A 23,592-nucleotide genomic window follows, 5' to 3' on the forward strand; every position below is an offset into this window, starting at 1 on the left:
TACTGGTCACCACAATGCAGCAATGATAACAATGAGCACAGATATTGAGCATTGTTCAGGATAATAGAGCTGACACAGGACACCGAGAACAGCACTGGACTACTGTACTGTGTTACTATATACTGGTCAGTGGTCACCACAAGGCAGCAATTATAATAATGAGCACAGATATTGAGCACTGTTCAGGATAATAGAACTGACATGGAGCATCAAAATACAGCAATGGACTACTGTACTACCATATACTGGTCACCACAATGCGCAATGATAATAATGAGCACAGATATTGAGCACTGTTCAGGATAATAGAGCGGACACTGGGCAGTGAGAACAGCACTGGACTACTGTACTGTACTACTATATACTGGTCAGTGGTCACCACAATGCAGCAATGATAATAATGAGCACATATATTGAGCACTGTTCAGGATAATAGAACTGACACTGGGCAGCGAGAACAGCACTGGACTACTGCACTGTACTACCATATACTGGTCACCACAATGCAGCAATGATAATAATGAGCACAGATATTGAGCACTGTTCAGGACAATAGAACTGACACTATGCAGCGAGAACAGCACTGGACTACTGTACTGTACTACTATATACTGGTCACTACAATGCAGCAATGATAATAATGAGCACAGATATTGAGCACTGTTCAGGATATTAGAACTGGCACGGAGCAGCAAAATACAGCAATGGACTACTGTACTATACTACTATATACTGGTCACCACAATGCAGCACTGATACTGAGCACAGATATTGAGCTGTTATTTAGCTGATATTGGGCTATTCAGGCAGAGAACGTAGCCACGTCCTCTCGCTATCTCGACAATGCACGAGTGAAAATGGCGGCGACGCGCGGCTCTTTATATGGAATCCGAATCTTGCGAAAATCCGACAGCGGGATGATCACGTTTTCCCCTGTTCGGGTTATGCGTGTAAGGCGGCAAGAACCGAGGCTGCCTCTGACCTGTGTAAACCACGTGAAGTTCTGGGGGTACGGATCTCGATGAACCGAACCCGTTCATCTCTAATATATATATATATATATATATATATATATACATATACACTGCTCAAAAAAATAAAGGGAACACTTAAACAACACAATGTAACTGCAAGTCAATCACACTTCTGTGAAATCAAACTGTCCACTTAGGAAGCAACACTGATTGACAATCAATTTCACATGCTATTGTGCAAATGGAATAGACAACAGGTGGAAATTATAGGCAATTAGCAAGACACCCCCAATAAAGGAGTTGTTCTGCAGGTGGTGACCACAGACCACTTATCAGCTCCTATGCTTTCTGGCTGATGTTTTGGTCACTTTTGAAAGCTGGCGGTGCTTTCACTCTAGTGGTAGCATGAGACAGAGTCTACAACCCACACAAGTGGCTCAGGTAGTGCAGCTCATCCAGGATGGCACATCAATGCGAGCTTTGGCAAGAAGGATTGCTGTGTCTGTCAGCGTAGTGTCCAGAGCATGGGGGCGCTACCAGGAGACAGGCCAGTACATCAGGAGACGTGGAGGAGGCCGTAGGAGGGCAACAAACCAGCAGCAGGACCATTACCTCCGCCTTTGTGCAAGGAGGAACAGGAGGAGCACTACCAGAGCCCTGCAAAATGACCTCCAGCAAGCCACAAATGTGCATGTGTCTACTCAAACGATCAGAAACAGACTCTATGAGGGTGGTATGAGGGCCCGACGTCCACAGGTGGGGGTTGTGCATACAGCCCAACACCGCGCAGGACGTTTGGCATTTGCCAGAGAACACCAAGATTGGCAAATTCGCCACTGGCGCCCTGTGCTCTTCACAGATGAAAGCAGGTTCTCACTGAGCATATGTGACAGAAGTGACAGATTCTGGAGACGCCAAGGAGAACGTTCTGCTGCCTGCAACATCCTCCAGCATGACCGGTTTAACAGTGGGTCAGTAATGGTGTGGGGTGGCATTTCTTTGGGGGACCGCATAGCCCTCCATGTGCTCGCCAGTGGTAGCCTGACTGCCATTAGGTACCGAGATGAGATCCTCAGACCCCTTGTGAGACCATATGCTGGTGCGGTTGGCCCTGGGTTCCTCTTAATGCAAGACAATGCTAGACCTCATGTGGCTGGAGTGTGTCAGCAGTTCCTGCAAGATGAAGGAATTGATGCTATGGACTGGCCCGCTCGTTCCCCAGACCTGAATCCAATTGAGCACATCTGGGACATCATGTCTCGCTCCATCCACCAACCACAGACTGTCCAGGAGTTGGCGGATGCTTTAGTCCAGGTCTGGGAGGAGATCCCTCAGGAGACCATCCGCCACCTCATCAGGAGCATGCCCAGGCATTGTAGGGAGGTCATACAGGCACGTGGAGGCCACACACACTACTGAGCCTCATTTTGACTTGTTTTAAGGACATTACATCAAAGTTGGATCAGCCTGTAGTGTGTTTTTCCACTTTAATTTTGAGTGTGACTCCAAATCCAGACCTCCATGGGTTAATAAATTTGATTTCCATTGATAATTTTTGTGTGATTTTGTTGTCAGCACATTCAACTATGTAAAGAACAAAGTATTTAATAAGAATATTTCATTCATTCAGATCTAGGATGTGTTATTTTAGTGTTCCCTTTATTTTTTTGAGCAGTATATATATATATATATATATATATATATATATATACACACACAGAGTCCAAGGCAGTTGGCACTCTAATAAATATACAGCGGCTCCAGGTGCACTTCCTCAATAACTAATACTTCTCCAAATAAAGGCACTCAGGAGACTTCATAAACAGATAAAGCAGCTTGTATTGGCAAAAAGTGGTCAAACGTTTTCGGGGTCACAGCCCCTTCCTCAGGACAACACCAACATGCACAGTAACCTTTACAGCACACTTATGTACCCCCCAGGAGATCATACTCACCCGTAACAGCTGAGGCCAGAACACTCCCCGTTCAAACAGCGGCGCCCAGCGCTACTTCCGGCGGACGGAGCCGATCACCATGGAAACGGCTATGCGTTCCACCCGGCTCAGCTTCCGCGTTCCACCCGGAGCAGCGCTCGCCGCAGCGACATAGGGGACGTCAAAGTCAGCTGTACGGGGAGAACATTATCCACTGCACCAAAAACATACAAAACAGAATATAAAAATAAACATAAATTGTCACATGCTTCAACCCGTTGAGACAGCCTTTTCAAAAGCACCTGAGGGTAACTATACATGCAACCAATTGTTGCATATTGACTAGCCCCACTAGTGTGCAAATTACTCAGGACCTAGTCATCAAACTGGTAAAGCGGGCAGCACAAAATAGAATATAAAAAACACATAAGGGTAATACTTTCCACTAAAACAAAAAAGTGAACAACATAAGTCAACCATGAATAAAACTTCATTCAAATACAGAAAGACTATTAATTTATAGCATATTCCAATTGATTTTCTCATTTAATCCATTAGGGAAAATGGTTCCCAATCTCATAATCCATCTGGATTCTTTTATGAGTAACATTTTAGCTCTGTCTCCACCCCTAACAGGGGGAGGGACTTGATCAATCATAAAGTGTTTGAAAGAAGACAGTGGGTGATTAAAAATTTTTCAATGCTTTGCTACAGGTTGATTAATGTCACGGCCTGAAAGGGTCAAATGGATGGCAGATCTATGTGCTGCCATCCTTTCACTAAATTTAGGAGTGGTCTGCCCTACATAGTATAACACACAAGGGCAGACCACTACGTAAACCACGAACGAAGAACTGCACGATAATACAAATCGTATATCATACGTTCTATCTGCATGGGGTGTCGGAAAGACTTACAAGGGATCATATGACTGCAAGTAGTGCATTGGGTGCACTTATAACAACCTGGTGCCTTAACATAAACATTACTCAATTTGGGCATATTTCTACCTGTGATGTCAGTCCTAACCAATCTGTCACGTAAATTACATCCCCTCCGAAAAGCAGTAACTGGCTTCATATCACTAAAGCACCGTAACTCCGGGTCAGATTTCACAATGGGCCAAAGAGCCCTAGTGGCTCTTTTAATAATAGGGCTAGCAGTAGAAAAGTCAGATGCCCACGGTAATATCTTATCGTTACTTCTTACAGACGGTTGTAAAAGACAATGTCTGGGCAGTCTTAATACCTCCTCCTTCTGTTTCCTAAGAGTATTCAAGTCATAGTCTCTAACTACAAACTTCTCAATGAGGCTGTCTAGACGAGGTGATAGTTTCACTGGATCACTCATGATAGGGGCATACCGCATCATTTGTGATCTCAGGAGACCTTCCTTAAGGGCTTTAGGATGATGGCTAGAAGCCATGAGAAAGGTATTTCTGTCTGTTGGTTTATGATGGACAGTAGTTTCAAATACTCCATCCAAAAATGAGATATTAACATCCAAAAATACTGCTTCAAATGAATCACACCTGTAAGTGAACTTAATGGGGGAGTCCAAAGAATTCACCTCCTTCATCAAGCCCACAAATCTATCCTTTCCTCCAGTCCAAAGCAAAAAAATGTAATCTATATATCTGGTATACCAGAATATATAGCCACTGGCATTCACATTATGCAAAAACATACATTCTTCCTGTTGAAACATAAATAAATTTGCATACGAGGGGGCCACGGAAGACCCTATGGCACACCCCTGTAGCTGTAAGTAGAAATTGGCATCAAACAAGAAAAAATTCCTGTTCAATGTCAATTCCAACAAATGCAAAAACAACTCATGATCAAAGGAGGAGCACAGGAGGAATTGCAACAAAAATTCCTTCATGGCCATCAACCCCCCTTCGTGGGGAATAGACGTGTATAAACTTACTACGTCTAGACAACACAGAAGGGTATCTGGAGGGACATCTTTTAAATCCATCAATTGGTTCAAAAAAGAAGTTGTATCTTTCAGAAACAACTTCTTCTAGCACAACAAAGGTTGAACAATACAATCAAGTAACTGTGATACAGGTTGAAATAAAGAATTACGTGCAGAGATGATAGGTCGACCCGGAAGGCACAGAGGGTTCTTATGTAATTTCGGCAATGTATATAATATCGGTGTTACCGGATGCGTGACCAAAAGCGCATCATATACTTTACTGGGGATTAACCCATTCTTAACAGCTGACTTCAAAATACCCTGCAATTCTCTCTGGTATTTAACTGTAGGGTTACCATCTAGTTTTTTATAAACCTCTGTGTCCCCCAATTGCGACAAAATCTCTGCACGATATACATCTATATCTTGAATCACAATTGCCCCGCCTTTATCGGCCCGGGCGAATTATAATATCCTCATATGAAGATAGGCTTCTTAATGCATCAGTTTCTGCTCTGGATAAGTTGTATTTAATCTTGCCTGGTGCAGCAGTGAATCTATGGACAGAATCATCCAATAGCCTATTAAATGTTCTAAGAGATGCATTACCCGATATTGGGTCAAACCTAGATCTTGAGGCAGACTTAATAAATGAATCAAAGACATTAGACATAACATTCACTTGTTGTTTGTCCTGAAAATATTCCTTCAACCGCAATTTTCTAGCAAAATTATGAGAGTCACGTGTCCAATTAAAGGCATCAAAGCAATTTGTAGGCACAAAGCTTAACCCTTTATTAAGAACCACTAATTCAAGAGGCTCCAACTCCCTTTTAGATAAATACTAGGTCTTGTTTTTGTTCACAGCTTTTCGGCTTCCTCTGGTTTTGGCCCCCCCTGCGGGTGGGAGCTCTGCGGAAGCTGCAGTAACGGCCTTCCTGGTTCGGCCTAAAGGGGCTCTAGGATTTTTTGACAGATCATCAGATTCAGATGACATAAAATCGCTGTCACTATTAGAGCTAGGGACATCAGATTTAAACCCTTGCCCTTTTCTTTGCCATGGTCTACGGCGACGATACATGTTACGATCTTGTCTGGATCCATCAGTGCCTGATAGCCATTTGTATACACGGTTATCCTCGTAATCATTGTCCACAGTATACTTCTTTCCTTTTTTAAACTTTACCAAATTACGTTTGTACTGTTCACATTGTGTCTCAATTTTGTGCAACCAGTCCTGGCTATTCTCCTCTTCTAATGTTTTCAAATGATCTCTTTCAAATGTTGCAATTTTTTGTCTCACAAGGGATAATTCACGGTTAGACTCTTCAATCACCGCAATCATAAGATCAAATGCACATTTATTTAAAATGGCTATCCATCTAGTTACAAATTCAGGGTTATTACGTACGCCCAATAGTTGGAGCATTATGTACTCTAAAACCGCGTGGGATTTTTTTTAGTTCCCTAAAATACTCTGACAACGATACTCCATGTAAATAATAGTCAATCTCGCGGCGCTTCAATTTCATTAATTGAAAGTACAGGTCTTCAGAATTGAACAGAGGATCAGCCACAGACAACACATCAGAGACCAGTATGCTTTCAATTTGTCCTGCAGTATAACTAAAGATTTCACCAGGTGCTGGCATTGTAATGTTTATATGGCCAGCAGCCTCATGCACGGTGGACTCCATACTAGACTACTAACAAACGACCACCTTCAATGGTATCAACACTTTTCCCAGGTGGTACTTGTCGCTTTAAATTGTCGTCCAGAGTAACACAGCAGGTTAAATGACCAGCATACACAGTCTCACAGAAATGGTGTAGATAATAAGTGGTAAAAGTCCTTAAATTAGATACAGCTCCACAAAGAATTGTGATCCAGACAAGATCGTAACATGTATCGTCGCCGTAGACCATGGCAAAGAAAAGGGCAAGGGTTTAAATCTGATGTCCCTAGCTCTAATAGTGACAGCGATTTTATGGTATCTGAATCTGATGATCTGTCAAAAAATCCTAGAGCCCCTTTAGGCCGAACCAGGAAGGCTGTTACTGCAGCTTCCGCAGAGCTCTCACCCGCAGGGGGGGCCAAAACCAGAGGAAGCCGAAAAGCTGTGAACAAAAACAAGACCTAGTATTTAATTTATCTAAAAGGGAGTTGGAGCCTCTTGAATTAGTGGTTCTTAATAAAGGGTTAAGCTTTGTGCCTACAAATTGCTTTGATGCCTTTAATTGGACACGTGACTCTCATAATTTTGCTAGAAAATTGCGGTTGAAGGAATATTTTCAGGACAAACAACAAGTGAATGTTATTTATTAAGTCTGCCTCAAGATCTAGGTTTGACCCAATATCGGGTAATACATCTCTTAGAACATTTAATAGGCTATTGGATGATTCTGTCCATAGATTCACTGCTGCACCAGGCAAGATTAAATACAATTTATCCAGAGCAGAAACTGATGCATTAAGAAACCTATCTTCATATGAGGATATTATAATTCGCCCGGCCGATAAAGGCGGGGCAATTGTGATTCAAGATATAGATGTATATCGTGCAGAGATTTTGTCGCAATTGGGGGACACAGAGGTTTATAAAAAAACTAGATGGTGACCCTACAGTTAATACCAGAGAGAATTGCAGGGTATTTTGAAGTCAGCTGTTGAGAATGGGTTAATCCCCAGTAAAGTATATGATGCGCTTTTGGTCACGCATCCGGTAACACCGATATTATATACATTGACGAAATTACATAAGAACCCTCTGTGCCCTACGGGTCGACCTATCATCTCTGCACGTAATTCTTTATTTCAACCTGTATCACAGTTACTTGATTGTTTTGTTCAACCTTTGTTGTGCAAGAAGAAGTCGTTTCTGAAAGATACAACTTCTTTTTTGAACCAATTGATGGATTTAAAAGATGTCCCTCCAGATACCCTTCTGTGTTGTCTAGACGTAGTAAGTTTATACACGTCTATTCCCCACGAAGGGGGGTTGATGGCCATGAAGGAATTTTTGTTGCAATTCCTCCTGTGCTCCTCCTTTGATCATGAGTTGTTTCTGCATTTGTTGGAATTGACATTGAACAGGAATTTTTTCCTTTGATGGCCAATTCTACTTACAGCTACGGGGGTGTGCCATGGGGTCTTCCGTGGCCCCCTCGTATGCAAATATATTTATATTTCAACAGGAAGAACGTATGTTTTTGCATAATGTGAATGCCAGTGGCTATATATTCTGGTATACCAGATATATAGATGACATTTTTTTGCTTTGGACTGGAGGAAAGGATAGATTTGTGGGCTTGATGGAGGAGGTGAATTCTTTGGACTCCCCCGTTAAGTTCACTTACAGGTGTGATTCATTTGAAGCAGTATTTTTGGATGTTAATATCTCATTTTTGGATGGAGTATTTGAAACTACTGTCCATCATAAACCAACAGACAGAAATACCTTTCTCATGGCTTCTAGCCATCATCCTAAAGCCCTTAAGGAAGGTCTCCCGAGATCACAAATGATGCGGTATGCCCGTATCATGAGTGATCCAGTGAAACTATCACCTCGTCTAGACAGCCTCATTGAGAAGTTTGTAGTTAGAGGCTATGACTTGAATACTCTCAGGAAACAGAAGGAGGAGGTATTAAGTCTGCCCAGACATTGTCTTTTACAACCGTCTGTAAGAAGTAACGATAAGATTTTACCGTGGGCATCTGACTTTTCTACTGCTAGCCCTATTATTAAAAGAGCCACTAGGGCTCTTTGGCCCATTGTGAAATCTGACCCGGAGTTACGGTGCTTTAGTGATATTGTTATGATTCCAGCACTCTGGTCAGAGGAGATCCCATGGCAAGGACCGGAGCACTGGAACGGAATGCTGGGGAAGGGAGCAGGACAGGAAATTAGCCCCTGGTGCCCTAACTCTGTTGTCTCACCCGTGTTGTCAGAAATCCCCTGCGAGACTATGGTTTCTTGAGCCCTTGGCAGCCGCGTTTGAAGGGCGGATTATGTCTGCCCAACTCCAATGCCCCCCAGTCTTAATGAGAGACAAAGGGAAATCCGAGACAGGGTGATAACAAGAGGCCCTCTAACTAAACAACCAGGCCAGGGGCTAAGCTAACTCAAAACTATAATATGTGCGGAGAAACCGCCAGTGAAAAGGACAACCAAAATATCCACTTGTCCAATTCTCCTACCCGGCACCGCCGAGTACCAGAGAGGACTTGTGGAAGCGGAACCCTCCGCAAATGCTCCAAACACAAAATATAAAAGGCAAAGCGGCTGAGCCGCAACACACGGCAGAGCCGCAACTCACGAACACCACTGGATATAAAACGGTGATCAGTCAGGACTCCTGGGAACCAAACGACCTCCTGGGATTAGATGACAACTCCCGAATACCGGACTTCTGAGGACTGGAATGACCGGATACAGCAGGACTGGAAACAGACTCTCAGCAAACAAAGGCAGCATGCCGGCGTCTGTGAGAAGCCCTGGGAGTGTCTGTGAGACACCGGCGTCTGTGAGAAGCCCTGGGAGTGTATTTACCGGCGTCTGTGAGAAGCCCTGGGAGTGTATTTAACAAGGAGTCCTCCAATCAGCTGCTTAAAGGCTGATTAGAATAAATGCCGTGCAGCTGCCTTGCTGCACGGCCAGAGAGCAGGTGAATATCTTAATTTCCTAAAGCCTAGCAACGGGGAACGCAGTCCGCCAGTGGCGTCCCCGTTGCTAGGGTCCGTGCGGCTCAGCGCGCCCGGCGTCTAGCGTTGCTAGGGAGCCGGCGGCTGTACGCGCACGGCGTCTCTAGTTGCTAGGCGCCGGGCCGCGCAGACAAGCGGACCCCGGCGCCTAACAGTACCCCCCCCTTGAGGAGGGGTCAAGGAACCCCTAAAGCCAGGTTTCTGAGGAAATTCCCGAAAAAATGCCCTCTTGAGCCTCGGGGCATGAAGATCCTTATCCAGGACCCAAGACCTTTCCTCCGGACCATAGCCTTTCCAGTGAACTAGAAAATACAGCCGACCCCGGGACAATTTGGAATCGAGAACCTTCTCTACCAAGAACTCCTGTTGTCCCTGTACATCCACTGGAGATCTACCCTGAGAGATCTTCCGAGGAAATCTACTGGAAGAAACGTATTGTTTCAACAGGGAACAATGAAACGTATTTCCAATCCTGAGAGATCTTGGTAAACGTAACCGAAAGGCAACTGGGTTGACTCTTTTAATAATAAGAAATGGCCCAATAAATTTGGGTCCCAGTCTAGCCGAGGATTGTCGAAGCCTGATGTTGCGAGTCGACAACCACACCCTATCTCCCACCTTAAAAGTGCAAGGACGTCGGAGCCTGTCAGAAAATTTCTTCTCTCGAAAGGCCGCTTTTCTGAGAGCAAGGTGCACTTTTTTCCAAATGGCTCTGAGATGGGAGGTTAAGGTTAGCGAGGAGACTGAGGAATGATGAAAAAAAGAATTAGCTCTGGGGTGAAAACCAAAAACTGAAAAGAATGGAGACTCTTTAGTGGAGGAATGACAAGAATTATTGTAAGCAAATTCAGCCAACGGAAGAAACTCGGACCAATCATTCTGGAGTTTGGCTGAATACAAGCGCAAATATTGTTTCAATGATTGGTTAACTCGTTCGGTTTGCCCGTTGGATTGTGGGTGGTAACCGGATGTTAACGACAATTTCATCTTCAATGAGGCACAAAAACATTTCCAGAATTGTGCAATGAATTGTGGACCCCGATCAGAAACAATATCAGTAGGCAACCCATGAAGCCTGAATACATGGCGGAGAAACAAAACTGCCAACCCTTGGGCAGAAGGCAATCAGGGAAGAGCAATAAAATGAGCCATTTTACTAAAACGGTCCACTACCACCCATATGACTCGGAATCCGGCTGAAAGGGGAAGGTCTACCACAAAATCCATGGAAATATGAGACCATGGCCTGAGAGGAACATTTAAGGGCATAAGTTGCCGATAGGCAAGGAACGGGGAACCTTATGCTGTGCACAAACCTGACATGAATAAACAAATTCCTTGACGTCTTTAGAAAGACCAGGCCACCATACTGAGCGAGAGACTAACTCCAATGTCTTAGAGACTCCTGGATGCCCTGAAACTTTGTTATCATGGAATTCCGTTAAAACAGTAGCTCTCAAAAACTCAGGGACGTAAAGACGACCAGCAGGAGTAATTCTAGGAGCTTGGTGTTGAAGCTGTTTTAACTGGGTAAATAAATCTTGTGTGAGGCCCGCCCAGATGACCGAAGATGGAAGTATGGGGGTAACAGGATGGTTATTGTGAACCGGAAGAAAGCTACGTGACAGGGCATCAGCCTTAATATTCTTGGAACCAGGCCTGAAAGTGATTATAAATTTGAAACGCGTAAAAAATAATGCCCAACGTGCCTGCCGGGCATTTAGCCGCTTAGCCGATTCAATGTATTGCAGGTTCTTATGGTCAGTCAATACCGAAATAGTATGTTTTGCTCCCTCCAGCCAATGCCTCCACTCCTCGAAAGCCCACTTTACCGCCAGTAACTCCCGATTACCAACGTCATAGTTGGATTCAGCGCAGGAGAATTTCCTGGACATAAAGGCACAAGGATGTAACTCCAGAGACTCCGGATCCTTTTGAGAAAGGATAGCCCCCACTCCAACCTCCGAGGCATCAACCTCCACCACAAAGGGCAATTCCGGATTAGGATGTCTGAGGACTGGAGCCGAGACAAAGGCTTGTTTCAAGGCCCGGAAGGACAACTCAGCTTCACGCGACCAGTTGGTAGGATCCGCTCCTTTCTTTGTCAGAGCTACAATGGGAGCCACCAGGTCAGAAAAAGAATGAATGAACCTCCTATAATAATTCGCAAACCCTAAAAAGCGCTGAATTGCTTTTAAATTGGTGGGTTGTGCCCAACTAAGGATGGCCTGGAGTTTCTTTGGTTCCATGGAAAATCCCTGAGGGGAAATTATGTACCCTAAAAAAGATACTTCCGTGACATGAAACTCACACTTCTCCAGCTTGGCATATAAATGATTCTCACGTAACTTTTGAAGAACCAGACGCACCTGGGTAACATGTTGTTCCATTGATTCAGAAAAAATCAGGATGTCGTCTAAGTAAACGACCACGAATTTCCCTAGGAAGTCACGGAGCACATCGTTAATGAGGTCTTGAAAAACTGCTGGAGCATTGGACAGGCCGAACGGCATCACCAGGTATTCGTAGTGACCCGACTGAGTACTGAAGGCCGTTTTCCACTCATCTCCAGATTTAATTCGGATGAGGTTGTACGCTCCTCTAAGGTCAATTTTAGAAAAAATCACAGCAGAACGTAACTGATCAAAGAGTACAGAAATCAACGGCAAAGGATAGGTGTTTTTAACTGAGATCTTATTCAGGGCTCTAAAATCAATACAAGGTCTAAGCGAGCCATCCTTTTTCTCCACAAAGAAGAAGCCTGCACTTAAAGGAGATTTTGATGGTCTAATAAATCCTTTCTCAAGGCTCTCCTTTACATAATCATTCATAGCCGCAGTTTCTGGCCCGGATAATGCATATAATCTTCCCTTTGGCAATGCGGCACCAGGAATTAACTCAATAGCACAATCATAAGGCCGATGGGGAGGCAGAATGTCCGCATTGCCTTTGGAGAAAACATCAGCAAACTCCTGGTATTCCACCGGAATGAGTTCTGGAATGATAGCTGCTACTCTGACTGGAAACATGATACATTCCTTATCACAAAAAGTACCCCATTGTGAAATCTCCCCCGACCGCCAATCAATGGTGGGATTATGAAAGGCCAGCCAAGGGTGACCCAGAACAACTGGAACTGCTGGGCAATGGGTAAGATAGAACTCGATTTTCTCGGAATGTAGAGCTCCTACTGTAAGTAATACAGGGGGTGTACGGAGAGAAATAATCCCATTGGACAGCGGACTCCCATCTAAGCCATGCATGGTGACACACCTACCCAAAGGTAACTGAGGAATGCCTAAGGCCTTAGCCCAAGTTAAATCCATAAAGTTTCCTGCAGCTCCACTGTCAACAAAAGCCGACACCGAAGAACTGAGGCTGCCAAAGGAAACTTTAACTGGGACTAAAAGGGAGTTATTCGAGGAGATAAGCTGCAGACCTAGGTGAACCCCCTCACAATTCACCTGGTCAAAGCGTTTCCCGACTTGTTCGGACAATTACGAGCAAAATGTCCCTTACCCCCACAGTACAGACAAAGACCAGAATTTTGCCTTCTGGCTCTTTCCTCAGGAGACAGCCGGGAGAGACCCATCTGCATGGGCTCCTCTACGTCTTCAGGAATGGAATATACACACGGACTTGACCTTACAGGTGCTCCTCTTTCAGCCCTCCGCTCTCTGAGACGACGATCAATCTTAATAGAAAGCTCCATGAGTTTATCGAGAGTCTCAGGAGCGGGGTACTGAAGGAGACTGTCTTTTATAGACTCTGATAAGCCGAGGCAAAACTGACTGCGCAGGGCTGGGTCATTCCAGCCACAGTCGTTCGACCAACGGCGAAACTCCGTACAATAAACCTCCGCAGGATTTCTACCCTGTCTGAGGGTGCGCAACTGACTTTCAGCGGACGCCTCTCTATCAGGGTCATCATACAAGAGCCCTAAAGACTCAAAAAAAGTGTCAACTGACAACAATGCAGGATCCTCTGCTCTTAAACCAAATGCCCAGGTCTGAGGATCCCCCTGGAGCAAAGAAATAATAATCCCGACCCGCTGAGATTCAGTACCCGAGGAAGTCGGTCTTAAACGAAAATAAAGTTTACAGGATTCTTTAAAATTAAAAAACTCTTTTCTATCACCAGAAAAAACGGTCAGGCAAAAGCATTTTTGGTTCAGGGACTACCCTTGGGGAAGCTCGCAAAAGATCTTCCTGCGACTTCACCCGAAGAGAAAGATCCTGAACCATCTGAATAAGTTCTTGAATCTGGCTGACTAAGAGCTGACCAGGATTTGGCCCTAAACCTGTCGGATTCATGAGGCCGACAAACTCTCACAAAACTGAATGAGAAAAAATTAAACCCCGTTTAATTTTAAGTTTGGTATGGCCGGTAATAATGTTATGATTCCAGCACTCTGGTCAGAGGAGATCCCATGGCAAGGACCGGAGCACTGGAACGGAATGCTGGGGAAGGGAGCAGGACAGGAAATTAGCCCCTGGCGCCCTAACTCTGTTGTCTCACCCGTGTTGTCAGAAATCCCCTGCGAGACTATGGTTTCTTGAGCCCTTGGCAGCCGCGTTTGAAGGGCGGATTATGTCTGCCCAACTCCAATGCCCCCCGGTCTTAATGAGAGACAAAGGGAAATCCGAGACAGGGTGATAACAAGAGGCCCTCTAACTAAACAACCAGGCCAGGGGCTAAGCTAACTCAAAACTATAATATGTGCGGAGAAACCGCCAGTGAAAAGGACAACCAAAATATCCACTTGTCCAATTCTCCTACCCGGCACCGCCGAGTACCAGAGAGGACTTGTGGAAGCGGAACCCTCCGCAAATGCTCCAAACACAAAATATAAAAGGCAAAGCGGCTGAGCCGCAACACACGGCAGAGCCGCAACTCACGAACACCACTGGATATAAAACGGTGATCAGTCAGGACTCCTGGGAACCAAACGACCTCCTGGGATTAGATGACAACTCCCGAATACCGGACTTCTGAGGACTGGAATGACCGGATACAGCAGGACTGGAAACAGACTCTCAGCAAACAAAGGCAGCATGCAGGAAGCTATTACCGGCGTCTGTGAGAAGCCCTGGGAGTGTATTTAACAAGGAGTCCTCCAATCAGCTGCTTAAAGGCTGATTAGAATAAATGCCGTGCAGCTGCCTTGCTGCACGGCCAGAGAGCAGGTAAATATCTTAATTTCCTAAAGCCTAGCAACGGGGAACGCGGTCCGCCAGTGGCGTCCCCGTTGCTAGGGTCCGTGCGGCTCAGCGCGCCCGGCGTCTAGCGTTGCTAGGGAGCCGGCGGCTGTACGCGCACGGCGTCTCTAGTTGCTAGGCGCCGGGCCGCGCAGACAAGCGGACCCCGGCGCCTAACAGATATGAAGCCAGTTACTGCTTTTCGGAGGGGACATAATTTACGTGACAGATTGGTTAGGACTGACATCACAGGTAGAAATATGCCCAAATTGAGTAATGTTTATGTTAAGGCACCTGGTTGTTATAAGTGCACCCAATGCACTACTTGCAGTCATATGATCCCTTGTAAGTCTTTCCGACACCCCCATGCAGATAGAACATATGATATACGATTTGTATTATCGTGCAGTTCTTCGTTCGTGGTTTACGTAGTGGTCTGCCCTTGTGGGTTATACTATGTAGGGCAGACCACTCCTAAATTTAGTGAAAGGATGGCAGCACATAGATCTGCCATCCGTTTGACCCTTTCAGGCCGTGACATTAATCAACCTGTAGCAAAGCATTTTAAAAAATGTAATCACCCACTGTCTTCTTTCAAACACTTTATGATTGATCATGTCCCTCCCCCTGTTAGGGGTGGAGACAGAGCTAAAATGTTACTCATAAAAGAATCCAGATGGATTATGAGATTGGGAACCATTTTCCCTAATGGATTAAATGAGAAAATCAATTGGAATATGCTATAAATTAATATAGTCTTTCAGTATTTGAATGAATTTTTATTCATGGTTGACTTATGTTGTTCACTTTTTTGTTTTTGTGGAAATTATTACCCTTATGTGTTTTTGATATTCTATTTTGTGCTGCCCGCTTTACCTATTTGATGACTAGGTCCTGAGTAATTTGTACACTAGTGGGGCTAGTCAATATGCAACAATTGGTTGCATGTATAGTTACCCTCAGGTGCTTTTGAAAAGGCTGTCTCAACGGGTTGAAGCATGTGACATAATTTATGTTTATTTTTATATTCTGTTTTGTATGTTTTTGGTGCAGTGGATAATGTTCTCCCCGTACAGCTGGCTTTGACGTCCCCTATGTCGCTGCGGTGAGCGCTGCTCCGGGTGGAACGCGGAAGCTGAGCCGGGTGGAACGCATAGCCGTTTCCATGGTGATCGGCTCCGTCCGCCGGAAGTAGCGCTGGGCGCCGCTGTTTGAACGGGGAGTGTTCTGGCCTCAGCTGTTACGGGTGAGTATGATCTCCTGGGGGGTACATAAGTGTGCTGTAAAGGTTACTGTGCATGTTGGTGTTGTCCTGAGGAAGGGGCTGTGACCCCGAAAACGTTTGACCACTTTTTGCCAAGACAAGCTGCTTTATCTATTTATGAAGTCTCCTGATTGCCTTTATTTGGAAAAGTATATATATATATATATACATACATACATACATATATAGATACATACAGTATATAAACATAAAAAAAAGTCCGCAAGGCACTCCAAGGCTTAGTTAAGTTATTTAGAAGTGAAAACATGAACAGTACACCAAGTAACCGCCGTACGCAGTGACTTGCAAGCTGGATTATTATATGCAATAATAACACTTTTCTATAATCATATATATCACTATAATATCCTCTTACCATTTCAGTAGAAATACTTTCCCTTGATGAGTGTAGACCTTGCAAGTCACTACGTACAGCGACTACTTTCTGTGCCTGGCAGGTGCAGTTTTCCTTCTGGGCTGCTCAGCTCTTCGTCGGGGACAGCAGGAGGAACAGATAGCGGAAGACTGGTGCAGTGTAATGCGTAGGATGTAGCTACGTCGGCTACGCACCACGGACCACCAGGACTAGACCAAGTGATGGGATAATGGGGGTAGGGATGGGACAATAGGTGCACCTGCCAATTATTTATTAGTTAATTTTCAGGAGGCTGGAAGTTTCAAAATGCACTATTATGCTCTGTGGCCATGTTTTCTTGTGCCTCTGATCCTCGGGCCCCTCTCAACTTTGGGGCCCAGTACAGTTGTCCCCTTTGACCCCCCCTGTCGCCGGGCCTGACTGCAGTGGTACTCTTAGATGGGCCAGGTGTTTGTGCCGCACACTTGTGTCGCTTAGCTTAGTCCTCCAGCCATCTCGGTGCAACCTTTTGGCCTAGAAACAATATTGTGAGGTGTGAGGTGTTCAGAATAGACTGGAAATTAGTGGAAATGAATGTTATTGAGGTTAATAATGCCATAGGATCAAAATTACACCCAAATTCTGTGATTTTAGCTGTTTTTATGTTTTTTCAAAAATCATCCAGCTCCAAAACCAAAACACGAAAGGGTGGTTTTGGCAAAACCAATCCAGATCCAAAACACGAGGATGGAGCTAGAAACAAAACCAAAACACAAAACACGAAAAGTGCCCACCGCACATCTGTAATTAAAATAATGCATGGGAAGCAAATTGACGGGTCTGTTTGTTATGGGAAGGCATTAACGGAGAAAAGTCCCTGTCTCCACTTGTCGCAGCAACAGCAAATTATTTGCTCTTTTTTGGCAAACAATCCCAGGCTATCCTGCTGGCAGCGCAAAGATACTCATAGCGTTTCTCCAGTCCATCCCAGAAGAGGCGGCACATGGGTGACCAGGCTCTCTTTTTTGTTATTTAATTTGGTCTGTTAATGGGATATCCACCTTTTCAAGACACAGGACCTGCAACATCCTATTTCCCAATGATTAGTGCCTCACGTATAATGGTCTTCTAGAACGCAAGTAAAGAAAAATATATCTCAATGTCTACGGAGAGTCACCCATCTTCAATAAGCATTGGGGTGTTGAGAGGTTCCATATCCTCTGCAGCTAACAGCTGGTTAATAAGCATGTGTGATTGGGGATTGGGATGGGATCAGAGCAGAATGAGCAGAGTAGCTAAAAAGATGAGGTAGGTACTGATAGTGCGTGGGTCCGGGAGTTCCCAAATACTGGTCCTGTAGAGAACTGAGGGGGTCATTCCGAGTTGATCGCTCGTTAACAACTTTTTGCAGTGCTGCGATCAGGTTAAATCTTGGCAAAACTGTGCATGCTGAGGATCAGTGCTGGGCGATGGATTTAACGAAGAATCCATTTGCACAGCCGATCGCAAGGTGATTGACAGAAAGAGGGCGTTTGTGGGTGTCAACTGACCGTTTTCTGGGAGTGTTTGGAAAAACGCAGGCGTGTCCAAGCATTTGCAGGGCAGGTGTCTGACGTCAATTCCGGGACCAAAAAGTCTGAAGTGATCGCAGCGGCTGAGTAAGTCCAGAAACTGCAAAAAACTTTTTTGTGCCGTCGGCTGCAACAGTGTTCGCACACTTGCAAAGTGAAAATACACCCCCCCCCCCCCATAGGCGGCGACTATCTGATGGCAGCACTGCAAAAAGTTGCTAGCAAGCGATCATCTCGGAATGACCACCTGAATCCATTCAGTTCTATTGATCTACTGAGAGAAAAAATAGACAGAGTATTACCAATGCCGTCAACAAAAATAAGGAAAAAGATGCTGTCTCCGTCTTCTAATTGTTAAAATTTTATTTTTTAGCTAGGAAAGCAGAATTTATCTACCTGGAGGAAGGGGTGGACACCGGGGAAGGCTGGTTGCTCTCCGACACTCCGTTTCCTGGAGAGCTGTGGTCACTGTCGTTGTTTCTCCATGAAGTGTTGGCTTCTTTTTCAAACTCTTGACCAGACATCATTCTTTCAATCTCCTAGTCAGATATCTAAAAAGAGTAGAAGCAAAACAGAAAAGAAAATTAATTTACAGAACAAATTGAAAAACAAAAGCCTATAAATATAGACGAACGTTGAATAAACGTGAGGATAAATAAGAATCCTGTTTTTTTCTAATGGCTGGATGTGGCAGCCTTTGTTACTAGGCAGAGTTAGGCTAGTGGTGTGTTGTTGTCAATCAAAATTGGGAGCCAATATGGGCTCTGTGGGTGTGTTGTTTGGGTAAGGTTATTTATGGTAGGCTGTTCTGTGCGGACAGCCTCTTGGATCATTGCCTTGGAGTCTGGCTGACTGGATTCTCTGCTGGCTAAGTCATTTTTTTTTTCCTTCCCTTCGTTTAGTCACTGTTTCTTTTACTTTACTCATATAGCCTTGGATCCCCCCTGGCTGTGCTTTTCCCCTTTGGTGCCTGCAGTTTGCCACTGTGCTGCGTTATGCCCCATTCCCTGCCGCACTGCTCCCCTTCCGCGCCGGCTGGCGGGTCATCTGTTGCCGCTCGCGGCCCATCAGCGTTGCCCTGCATTGTCCCCGACCGCCTCCCGCCCTGCTGCCTCGCCTCAACCCGCCATTTCCGGTCCCCCTGCCGCAGCTCACACTGCGTCTGCTGGCGCGCACGTGACCGCGGCTCCCGTTGCCTGCTCTGGCTCGCCGCCCGCTTCCCTGCTCACCTCCGTGCAGGTGGCGGGTGGCTCTCCTTTACAGACGCCAGCAGTGTCTGATCTGGGGTCTGTGCGTGTGGCTGCGGCTGCTGCCGTGGGTCCAGCCTGTGCGGCGGCCCCAGCGGCCATTTTAGGTGTCCCTGCTCATGGGGGGGGCCAGCCCTCCCTGGCTTGGAGGTGCCATTTTCTCAACTTCGGCCGCCCCTTTCTCCACAGAGTCGCCTGGGTTGTTGCCCCGGGGCATGGATATCCTGGCTGGGATGTCCTTCCCGCCCCCCAACCCCCCTGCCTGCGTTTCTTGGCCTCCAATAAGTTGGCCGGGGGTCTCCCCTCAGCGCCCCCTGGTGGTCCCCTAGTCTGCCGCAGTTTCCTGGCCGCAGGCATCTTGGAGTGCGGGTTTTGCTCCGCCGGTTTACCCCTCCACCTCAGTGTCACCCTCGGCCTCATTATCTGCTGGGCTCCCCTCCCCCCGGCTGCGTATTCTTTCCCGTATTGGCCCCCGGCCCTTTCGGGTCCCTCACCCTGGTTCTTACCCCCCCCCTACTGGGTCCTCAGGGGTACCCCATTTTTCCCCCTTTTACCGCTCCGCCCCCTTTGGTGCCTACCGTTACACCTGCGGTGAGCTCTCAGGCCCCTGGTTTGGTGGGCATGCACCCTCCCATGCGTCCCTTGCTTTTGCCCTCCCCCTTGCTCAACCCCCCGTGCCTGCGGAGCCCCCCTGGGTTTCGGTGGCCGCCCCCTCCCTTCCTGCGGCTCCCGTAGTTTCTCCTGCTGTGTTATCTGATGCTTCTCTTTTAGTTTCAGTGGTTCCTGCAACGGCTGGTGCTCCAGAGGTTGTCGCATCTTCAGCGAGCGGGGTTCCTGTGGGCGTTGAGGTGGCCCCTCCGACGGGAGGTGTGGCCCCTCCACTTGAAGTGGTGGTTTCCGCGGTTCTGGGGGCATCTGTGTCGGTGAGTATGATTTGCTTGCTGCTTGTGATTCTGCATCTGTTTCCAGTTCCTCCTCTAGCTCTGGTTCGCGCTCGTCGGGTTCCCGGAGTGGTCGGCGTAAGCTCACTAGGTTGATTGCGCATCGTTTGCACAGGAAGGCTGGTTCTGTCCCGGTTCCGATGGCATCTGCTGCAGAGGTTGCGCGCGAGCCGTTGGTGTTGCCGGCTGCCTCTGATGCCGTTCATGTGGCCAACACTGCGATCCTTCGGGGTTTGCGCAAGAGCGTGCAAGAAAAAATCAGCAAAGGTTGGTTTGTGGATTTTATTGTCTCTCACAGATGAGATCAAGAAAGGGTTGTCAAAGGCTAAGAAGCAGGGCGGTGTTGGTGAGGAGTCGTATTGCTGTTATAATTTGTGGTTGAAGGGCGCGCTTGTGTTTGCGGCTTGTTATACTGACACGCGCCCCGCGGAACATTTGAATGTTCTTAAGTACATTTATTTGGTTCATGATATGTCTATGCGTTCTAAAGGGGCGGTGTGGCGTGAGTATGACGTTCAGTTCAGGCGTAAGCATGATGGTGTCGCTGTCATGCCATTTGGGGCAAAGGATGCTGAGGTTTGGCTTGATGTTTCGCAGCAGCGCAAGCCGCCCGCCGAGGTGGTGCTGGTGCGTAAGCCTCCCTCCCAGCAGGCTGGGGCGGGCGTGGCGAAAGGGAAGTTTTTTGCTTATAATGATTCCCGTTGTACTCGTCGGACGGCGTGTCGCTTTCGCCACTCCTGCCGCGTTTGCGGGGGGAGCACCCCGCCAAGTACTGCCGTAAGGCAGCCGCGGATAGAGGGGAGCCCCGTGTTGAGCCTAGCTAAGGCCCCCTCTCCAATTAAGGTGGACCAGTTGGCTAGCTGGTTGGGCCGTTATCCGGATAAGGTTGCTGCGGAGTTTTTGCTGCAAGGTTTCTCTTTTGGTTTTTGTTTGCCGATTACAGTTTTGCTTGTGGTGCGGGCGCCTCGGAATTTGAGGTCTGCTAGGGAGTTGCCGGAGGTTGCCCGGGCTAAGGTGGATGCTGAGGTTTCTTTGGGCAGGATGGCTGGTCCGTTTCCTACGGCACCGCTGCCTGACCTTTGTGTTTCTCCTCTCGGTGTGGTCCCTAAGAAGGTCCCGGGAAAGTTTTGCCTCATTCAGCATTTATCTTACCCCCGGGGGGCTTCCGTCAATGATGCCATTCCTGCGGCGGCCTGCAGGGTCGTTTGTTGGCGAAATTAGATATTGAGTCGGCGTTTCGGCTATTGCCGTTGCATCTGGATTCCTTTCGCTTTATGGGTTTTCGGATTGCTGGTGGTTTTTACGTTGATAAGTGTTTGCCAATGGGGTGTGTGGTGTCTTGTGCCTATTTCGAGGTTTTCAGTTCATTTTTGCATTGGTGTGTGTTTGCAGGCACTGGTCATGTTGGCATTGCACACTACTTAGACGATTTTCTTTTTGTTGGGCCGGGAGGTAGTGATGTCTGTGCGGACGTCCTATTTTCGGCTCAAGCTTTGTTTCGGGTTTTGGGTGTTCCTGTTGACAAGGACAAGACTGAGGGCCCTTCTACTTGCTTGTCCTATCTGGAGATTGAGGTGGACACTGCGGCTGGGTGCTGCCGGTTGGCGGCGGAGAAGGTTTTGAAGTTGCTTCAGCAGATTGAGATTTGCCTGGCGTCCAAGTCTGTTCGCCTTCGGGCGGTGCAGTCGTTGTTGGGATCCTTCAATTTTGCCTGCCCCGTCATCCCCATGGGGCGGGTGTTTTGTAGGAAGTTGGAGAGGGCCACGGTTGGGGCTACCCTGCCGCATCATCACATTCATTTGAGTTCAGAGATTAGAGATGACCTTCGGGTTTGGGCGCGGTTCTTGGCCGATTTTAATGGCGAGAGGATTTGGCCGGAACTGCCGGTTGCCAGTGCTGTCTTACAGCTTTTTACTGATGCGGCGGGGGGGTCCGGATTTGGGGCCTACTTCAACGGGGAATGGTGTGCGGCCCCGTGGCCTTCTGCCTGGGTTTTGGAAGGTCTCACCGCCAATATGTTGCTTCTTGAGCTTTTTCCGATTGTTGTGGCTGTTGAATTATGGTCTGGGGCCTTGGCGAATCAGCATATTATTTTCTGGTGTGATAACCTAGGTGTTGTGCATGCCGTTAATAATCAGAGGTCCTCTTCTCCAATGGCTTTGCGGCTGTTGCGGCATTTGGTTTTGCGCTGTTTGGAGGCAAATATTCGTTTTAGGGCTCGTCATGTGCCTGGCGTCAATAATGAGATTGCCGATGCTCTATCACGCTTTGATTTTGTTCGTTTCCGTGCGCTGGCTCCGCAGGCCTCTGCAGTTGGGTTACCGTGCCCCCCATTTGTTTGGCAGATTATCAGGCTGGCTTAGAGTCTCTGGCGCAGCGGTCCTTGGCCCCGGTGACTTTGCGGTGCTGCCTGGCGGGATTGGGAGGCTTACCTCGCGCGTTGTCTTGTGGAGGGTAAGTCCATGCATGACCTCTAGTTAGCCTTTGTGTGGGCGCACTATCAACAAGGCCGCTCCAAGGCCTCTATGTCTGCTGCGCTGGCAGGGATTTAATTTTTTAGCAGATTGCATAGTGTCTCTGACCCTATTAGGTCGTTTGTTCTTTCCAGGGCTTTAAAGGGTTGCGCCAGGTTGTGCCCGTCGCGTGCGGATTCACGCAGGCCTATTGATTTGCAGCTGTTGCGGGTGTTGATTGGCGTTGTTCCTAGTGTGGCTTTGGATGCTTTCGAAGCGTCCCTTTTCCGTTTGGCCTTTTCGGCTACTTTTTTTGCGCTTTTCGCGTTAGTGAGCTTGTTGCGTCGAGCAGGGCGTCTGTATCTTCTGGTTTGCTTGTTGGTGATGTTTTGTTGCGAGATTCCTCGGTCCTTTGTAAGCTTCGTTCCTCCAAGACGGATCAAGCGGGTAGGGGGCGCTGGGTTACACTTCCTGCGCACACCGACGTGTCTATTTGCCCGGTGTCTCTTGCTGGGGCTTACTTTGTTGGTCGCCCTTCTGGCGGCCTTCAATGTTTGGTCCATGCTGATTTGACGCCTCTCTCCCAGTTTCAGTTTGCAGCGGTTCTTCAGCGTTGTTTGGTTGCTTTGGGGCTTGATGCCAAATCTTACGGGACGCATTCCTTTCGGATTGTGGCCGCGACTGTCGCTGCGGCGCCTGGGGCCCCACCTTCTTCCATTCAGGCTCTCGGAAGATCGAACTCTTCGGCTTACAAGTCTTATGTGCGCTGCAATCAGTTATAGTTGCGTTTCCTGCGCCAACCCGAAAACATTAGTTTACTCTCCATTTGTGGAACGATTAGCGTTCGACAAATGGGGGTGTGCAGGGGCTTTTTGTTTTTTCCTCCCGGGAGCCATGATTCGGCCCCTTTTGGTTCACGGGAGGTCGTTTTGTTTTGCCCTTTCACTCGGGTTACATGTTTCCCTTTCCTTGGCTAGGCGCTTAGTTGCTGTTCCATTTCGTTGTGTTGGTTTTTGTTTCATTGTAACTT

At 47.0% G+C, this 23,592-nt stretch overlaps 1 pseudogene; it reads right to left on the reverse strand.

Moving 5' to 3' along the window:
• LOC134949787 (nuclear receptor subfamily 6 group A member 1-like) overlaps nt 1-23,221 on the reverse strand; it is a 162,703-nt pseudogene extending 139,482 nt beyond the window's left edge.
• Between the last annotated feature and the right edge of the window lie 371 nt (nt 23,222-23,592).

This window comes from Pseudophryne corroboree, chromosome 8 (assembly GCF_028390025.1).
Source record: "Pseudophryne corroboree isolate aPseCor3 chromosome 8, aPseCor3.hap2, whole genome shotgun sequence".
NCBI lineage: Eukaryota > Metazoa > Chordata > Amphibia > Anura > Myobatrachidae > Pseudophryne > Pseudophryne corroboree.